Source organism: Lygodium microphyllum, chromosome 4 (assembly GCF_053477565.2).
Source record: "Lygodium microphyllum isolate KBCC chromosome 4, Lygodium_microphyllum_v1.1.10, whole genome shotgun sequence".
NCBI lineage: Eukaryota > Viridiplantae > Streptophyta > Polypodiopsida > Schizaeales > Lygodiaceae > Lygodium > Lygodium microphyllum.
The window spans coordinates 57,365,960-57,373,316 of record NC_141138.1 but is presented as its reverse complement, the minus strand read 5'-3'; positions in this window follow the sequence as shown (position 1 = coordinate 57,373,316).

Genomic DNA, 7,357 nt, shown 5'->3' with positions numbered 1-7,357 from the left:
GTCGAGATTGATCCCGGATCAAATGCTGGATGTATTCAGAGAGAAGGATTCACACCTTAGCAGTTGGCCGTATTTACGACCACAGGAGTGCTTGTGTTTGTACACTTAGGAGCACTGTTTGTTCTTCTTTGCTCAAGGAACTAATGCTAGAAAATAACTAATGCTTCAGGTTGAAAGCCTAAAGGGAGAGGCAGCATCAATTACCCCCAACTGTCTGCCTGACCCTATCCAAGGGGTACGTGGACCAAACCCACCGTGAGAGGTCTCTCCATGGGTGCTACTTGGGATAAGAGGATGCTTGGGTGCCAAGGGGGCTCTGGCCGTAAATCCCTTGCCTCCGGATCCTGCACAAGAGGCCGACGTGACTCGAGATGGGATCTCGAGGCCCCATACTAGTCTACGGGCGAAACTTGGAATAGTGATCCCTGAGGATTGCTGGAATAGCCTTCAAGCGGAATAGCCTTTGGGTAGATTATATTATGTATTCCAAAGACTGATAAATAAAGATCAAATGTTGAAAAGGAACTTGCTTGACATTGTTTTTCTATGTCAGTTCTTTAAAGTTACTTGAAGGAACCAGTGCTTAGTTGGTTAATTAAGGAAGCTATTTTTGCTTGTCAAACTAAATGTGGTAGGTAATTAGATAACTAAAGCAACCCGAGGAAAGTGCGGTGAATGTGACCTTGGGTCCGTCCTATGGAAGGGTGGTCCCAGTTGGCCGAAAACTTTTCTTAAAGGAATTGACAGCAAGGTAACAATGACCTAGAATCTAGAAAGCTAGAGTCCCGATTTATGCTGTTTTAGGGGAACGGAATGGGACTATGCCTGGCAGAGAGGTCGAGCTTTGCATCCCTCTCCTTTTGTGAAATACGCGGGATCTAGAGCATGGTAGATGTGGAAGTTATTGAGGTTGAAAGAGAAAAAAGAAACTCATGAAGACATTGACCGTTACTAGGACAAATTGTTACATAAGTGAATTAGGTTCCAAGATTGAGACTTGGACTCATAAACACAATCTTGTGTATTGATAGTGACATGACACTTTACTAGAAAGAAAAGAGTACTATCATTGCATTAGAAAAAGAGTGCAAGTACAATGCTTTATAGGAATTGAGTGGTGGTACTTTCTCCTACTGTGCATATGGGATTCTGGTCCTGAGCCCTCATTGCTTCTCACAAAGGGACTAAAGTAGGTGTGATTGCAAATATCTCAACACCCCTCCTCAATCACAACCAAAAGTACAAAGTGTGTAGAGGCTTTAGTGAAAGCAACACCTGCAAAGTGTGGGCACACCATAAACATGGCCGAAAACACACCAGAGGCTGTCGCAAAAAAGGCTAAGTGTGGGTACCACAAACATGATGGACATCCAAAGGCTATAGCAGGGACCTCACAAAGTGTATAGAGGCTGTAGTACAAGGATAACTGAGGAGTTTGCAATTTATATTTGAGGCATTAGGGCTAGGAAATACAAAACTAAAAAATTCTATCTGAATAGAAGGACTGATGAGGTTTGTCCTTCTCCTGGTGGTTTTCTTCTTCTTCTTCTTCTTCCTTTGCTCCATTTTCTTCTTCTTCTTTGACTGCAACTAGATAGGCCTTTTGGGACCTCTTTCTCGCGTGGCAGAACTTCTCAGTGTGTCCGGTCCTTTTGCAGAAGTCACAGAAGAGCTGATCCTTCTTGCCTTTGTACTTTGATGATTTAGATTGTGCACCAAACAAGGTGTCAAGTCTCTTCCATGTATCCTGTGAAGTCTCACAGTTATCCACATGGTGGATATAGCTGTCGTCTAGCTTCAGTTTGATAATGGCCTGAGTCTTATCATCGTTCTTTTGCCAAGTGACAGCAAGATCCAAATCACGAGGCTTCTTTTCTTTTCCAGTGGTAATGGCCTAGAGGCCCTTCTTCATCAGGATCAGTTTGATGCGGGTCTGCCAGGTATGAAACCCGACTCCTTTGAAACGGGCAATTGGAGAAGCTTTGCCCATGTTCGACTTGAGAGACCAGCAAAAAATTAGCTTCAAATGATTGAGAATAACCAGGAATGAGTTGATCTTTGTATGTGTCAAAAGACACAAGCAATGGCAGTGAAGTATCAAAAGATACTAGTTTGAAATTTGATGTTTGTTGCTTGAGTTTGACTTGATGATCTTCAAAAACTCTTCATAGCTTTTTCTCCTTGCTGATTTGATGGTTGAATAATTCCTAAAAACTTCATATTAGAGTGGCTTTGGCTTGGTTTAAGTGGCAGGAGAGAGAAAATGAAGGAAAAATGAGCTTGAAGGTAAGTGGCTATGGCTATCCTATCAAAATAGGGACTACCGACTGGTAAATAAGCTCCCACGCAGTCCACAGGTTGAATCTGCTCAAACCCTTTGAGATATAGGACCCTCACTAATGGTTCTAAGTCCCCCTAAGAGGGTTTCTACTCATTATGCTCCAGTTGAGAGATCTAAGCCTTCAAAGTGGTCACTATCAAAACTGCACCCAGATTTGGGAAAATGCAAATTCCGGGGATGGTATGCATCAATCCCCTTGATTTTTGTGCCAAGAAGTTGCGCCTTGACCTGAAGAACAATTCTTAAGAAGAAAGATTGAAGAGATATGACTGGGTTGATGAGATATGGCTGCTCCAACAGAGGTAGGTAGGTGTTATCCCCACAGACACAGTTATGGCAGCAACTCTGAAAAGAGGCAGTGCTGAAGCTATAGTTGCCCAATCTCAATTATTGAGGTGCCAAAAAGGATCTTTGGAAGTAGAGAAACACTTCTCCAAAAGGAAGTTTGAGAGATTTGGCCTGTGGAGAGAGATATGAAAGCTTCAAGCTGACAGGGTACTGTTGTTTATAGCTGCCATGGAAGCTTCATTGAAGGTAGGAATGCAAATGAAGTTGGAGATAGGGTCCAGTACTTAAACTGAGCTGAGAAAAGATGGAAACGAGCTGAGAGGACTGAAAAGAGAGTTGGGCCATGCTCAACTGAGCTCTGATACCATGTGAAATATGCGGGATCTAGAGCATGGCAGATGCAGAAGCTATGGAGGTTGAAAGAGGAAAAAGAAACTCATGAAGACATTGACCCTTACTAGGACAAATTGTTACACAAGTGAATTAGGTTCCAAGATTGAGACTTGGACTCATAAACACAATCTTGTGTATTGACAGTGACATGACACTTTACTAGAAAGAAAAGAGTACTATCATTGCATTAGAAAAAGAGTGCAAGTACAATGCTTTATAGGAATTGAGTTGTGGTGCTTTCTCCTAGTGTCCATATGGGATTCTGGTCCTAAGCCCTCATTGCTTCTCACAAAGGGACTAAAGTAGGTGTGATTGCAAATATCTCAACACGTTTCCCATTCTCCTTGAACCAAGTGCAGCATGAATTTGATTCGACCTTGACGTTTCTACACAAAGTAGTTCGTCTGGGGCTCGACGCTAGTTACTTTCTAAAAACTTGACCATTAGGAAAAACCTTGATTCAGGTCGGTCCTAACTGGGAACGGACGGAATGCTTCTACTTTGTGGCAAACTCGGGAAGACCTAGATCGCAAACCCCATGACATTCCTTGGGAGTTCCGGGTGGCGCTTTCTAGACTCTCTTCCCGATGGGCTGCTAAGACGTGTCCTACAAGTTGATAGGGGGACACGTTACAGTTGGCATCAGAGCGAACCAACGAGTTCTAATATTTACAAGAAAACTTAATGAGGGGAAGTAGAGCAATATTGCCGTTAAGAACATTTCCTTACTTATTTATGGATGTTGGCCTGCAGAGTCGCGAAGCATGGAACAAATTCTTGGTGTTCCAAGCTATGTTTATGACTGCAATGTGCTTCGAATTATCGACGGAGGCTAGGTATGATGAATATTCTAGACCGCATCTGCAATCCTTCACCTTCACCCCTATACATGGAACGGAGATGGACGGGTGCATCAGGAATATACTATATAGCTGCCCACTGACTTGTGGATCAACTTGAAGAGAATCAAGTGGATGGAGAATTTAAAGATCGTGAAGCTGTACATCTTTGTTGAGGCTCACGCAAACGCAACCCTACATGTCGGCGGTCGAAAGGTCAAGTAGAACAAGTACGTATACAAGGAAGTGACTCGAATAATCCTTGCCGACAGAATCAAGGTGTTGGGATGTTATGAGAAGAATGGGTATCAAAGGAAAGGATACCCTAAGCTTCCTATGACCTATCGATTCTTGAAAATCCATAATCCCATTCCATACTATTACTCAGTTCCCGTAGCCGAATGTAACACAATCTTATTTTTCCCAAATTAATGTATCAACTTACTCTACCTTCCCAAATAAATGTACTCGAAAGGGCTACGCCCACATGAATGAATAAGATTTTTCTTATCAATGACTGTCTTGGCTGTAAGTGTTGATAAAGAAGTTAAGTGATTAGGTCACTTGGCTAAAAGCTGAACTGGGAATGTTAATGTAATGTGAGAAACATTTAGCAAGTTTTTAACGTAAAAATCTTAATGCCCAGGCACAACCTCAAGTGTAGATTCCTAGTCCGACCCCTACACCAAGTACAACTGTAATTCAGGAGAAGAAGTTTCTTCTCAAACAAATCAAGCCACCTAAATTTGATGGTAAGGGAAGGACCGTCCAAACTGATGCCGAGATCTGGATCGAGTCTATGGAGGATTATTTCAAATCAGCACATACTACACCCGCTAACCAAGCAATGCAAGCCAAACTTACCGTCGAAGTAAGGCTTTGGTGGAAACAATGGTGCAGAGACCAAGGGATCTCAAAAGGGTCAGTTACTTGGTAGAAGCTTAAAAGAGCTATGCGAGGGAGATATCTACCACCTACCTATCACACACAAAAGATGAACGAATTCTATGAATTAAAGCAGTTTGGACTATCCATGGATGTATACTATTCAAAGTTCATCTCTCTTTTGAAGTACGTGCCACAAATGGATATGAAACAACAGGTGTGAAAGTTTTGTGTCACCCACCCATAAACACCTGCCTGGAGTCAATGTGCCCAACAAACCTTCAAGACGCACTCATTTGAGCTGCACCGATAATATAGGAGGTGCAGACCAAGCCAAGAAATAACAGGACTTGGTCTTACAAGGATCAAAACACGGGAATGTATAAGTCTCAGGCTAAGAGAGCGCAGGGCCAAAACCAGGAACAAAGGAAGAAAGCTAGGGCGAACACTGCTAACAACTTCGTTCCTGCACAAGGTAATGGCTGCAATCTCCGTTGCTTCCATTGCAATGAGCCTGGTCACTTTAAAAGGCAGTGTCTCAAGCTTAGCAAAGAACAACATCAAGGGCCATTCCAAGGGGCCACCCATGGACAAGGAGCCACCGCCAGGGCCAGAGGGAGAACCGCCAGTGTTGCCAACAAGAAGCTTGGTGATGAAGAAGATCTAACCATGGAAGCGGACATTGAGAGGGCAATGGTTCATGCCGCTCTTCACAAGAAAGGCCCAAATCACCAATTCTCGGTGATTCAAACTCCATCGAATTATCAAGGTAAAAGCTTCAAAACCTTAATTGATTGTGGCAGTACATATTGTTGAGATATCGAGCTCCACTCGTGATATGCCAGGGTGACCGTTGTGCATTTATGTCACCGGCTTGTCAGTTACAGATGCGATTGGTACACCGCCCATGAATAATAGCTAGATGATACCTATCCTTATCTATTCTAGTTCGTGGCTCAGTTAGTATGCCACCTTAGTTAGTTGAGTTTGGTTTGAGACCCATATATAGGGTTCTTCTATTTCTATGTACTAGAGTTCTTTTGGATTACACAACCAAGAAGAGGAAAACTGTTTTCAGCCTCCACCTTTGTGTGTATTCCCCCATTGTGCAAGCAAGAAAGCTACAAGTGAGACTCCTTCCTTCTCTCTCACGATCTTGACACACATTTCTTCATTTCACCATTCTGTGCAAGAAGATTAGGAACAGCCACAAAAGATGCACCTACCTTACTTGTGGAATTAGTAAATGTTGATGAGGTCACTTGTACCAGGCAAATTGCTAAGGTGAAATTCCTATTGGGTGGAAAGTCGACTTCGGTCAGATTCACAGTAATGAACCTAGGTGTCCACGAATGTTTGCTCAGAATGGACTGGCTAATATCCAATGATGCCCATATTCACTGTGGAAAGGGCCAAGTCTCCTTCTGAAATTCTAAAGGGGAACTAGTCACAACTCAAGGAGAGGCTGGGAAGCCAAAAATTCAATTGGCCAAAGCAACACAGATAATAAAAGGAGTTGGAAAGGGACTACTTGTCTATTTGATTAAGCTAAATAAGCTAGATTAGAATCAGGAATCTAGGGAAGAACCTTCATGGTTAAAGGAATACGCAGACGTACTTCCTGAAGAGCTAACAGAACTTCCTCCTCAAAGGGAAGTTTATCACGAAATCAAGCTAGCACCAGGAGTTGCACCACTTGCAAAGAGACCATATAGGATGTCCATCCCGGAAGCGATTGAGCTGAAGGAGCAACTCAAGCAACTATTAGACCAAGGCTACATCTGTCCTAGTAGTTCACCATGGGGAGCTCTAGTGCTGTTCTAGAAGAAGAAAGATGGAACGCTTCGGCTATGCATTGACTACAGAGGGTTGAATCAAGAAACCATTAAAAACAAATACCCCATTCCAAGAATAGATGAACTTCTTGATCGTCTTCAAGGTGTGAAGATCTTCTCTAAGATTGATCTCAGGTTTGGATATTATCAGATAAGGATCAAAGAAGAAGATATCCCAAAGACGGCATTCAGCACAAGGTATGGACACTTTGAATTCCTGGTCATGTCATTCGGGCTAACAAATGCTCCTGCTATCTTCAACAGGTTAATGCAGGATATCTTTAGGCCTTATCTTGATGACTTTGTACTCATCTTCTTTGATGATACCCTAGTCTACTCTAAGCAGGAAGAAGATCATGAACCCCACCTTCGCATTGTCCTTGAAACAATGAGGGCACACAAGCTTTATGCCAAGAAGAAGAAGTGTGCATTTTTCAAGCGACAGATTGAGTATCTAGGATTCATTATATCAGCAGAAGGAATCAAATTAAGTATCTAGGATTCATTGTATCAGCAGAAGGAATTTCAGTAGATCTGTCCAAGAGACATTCTAGAATGGCCAACACCAACTTCTGTCAAAGAGATACGTAGCTTTCTTGGATTGACAGGATGGTACAAGGTCTTTATCAGAAACTATGCCTTGATTGCAACACCTCTAATTGATCTACTAAAGAAGCAAGTATCAATTGTATGGTCACCTACTGAACAGTCCAGCTTTGACAAACTAAAGCAAAGCTTGGTATCAGCACCCATCCTGAAACTTCTAGATCTTAGTA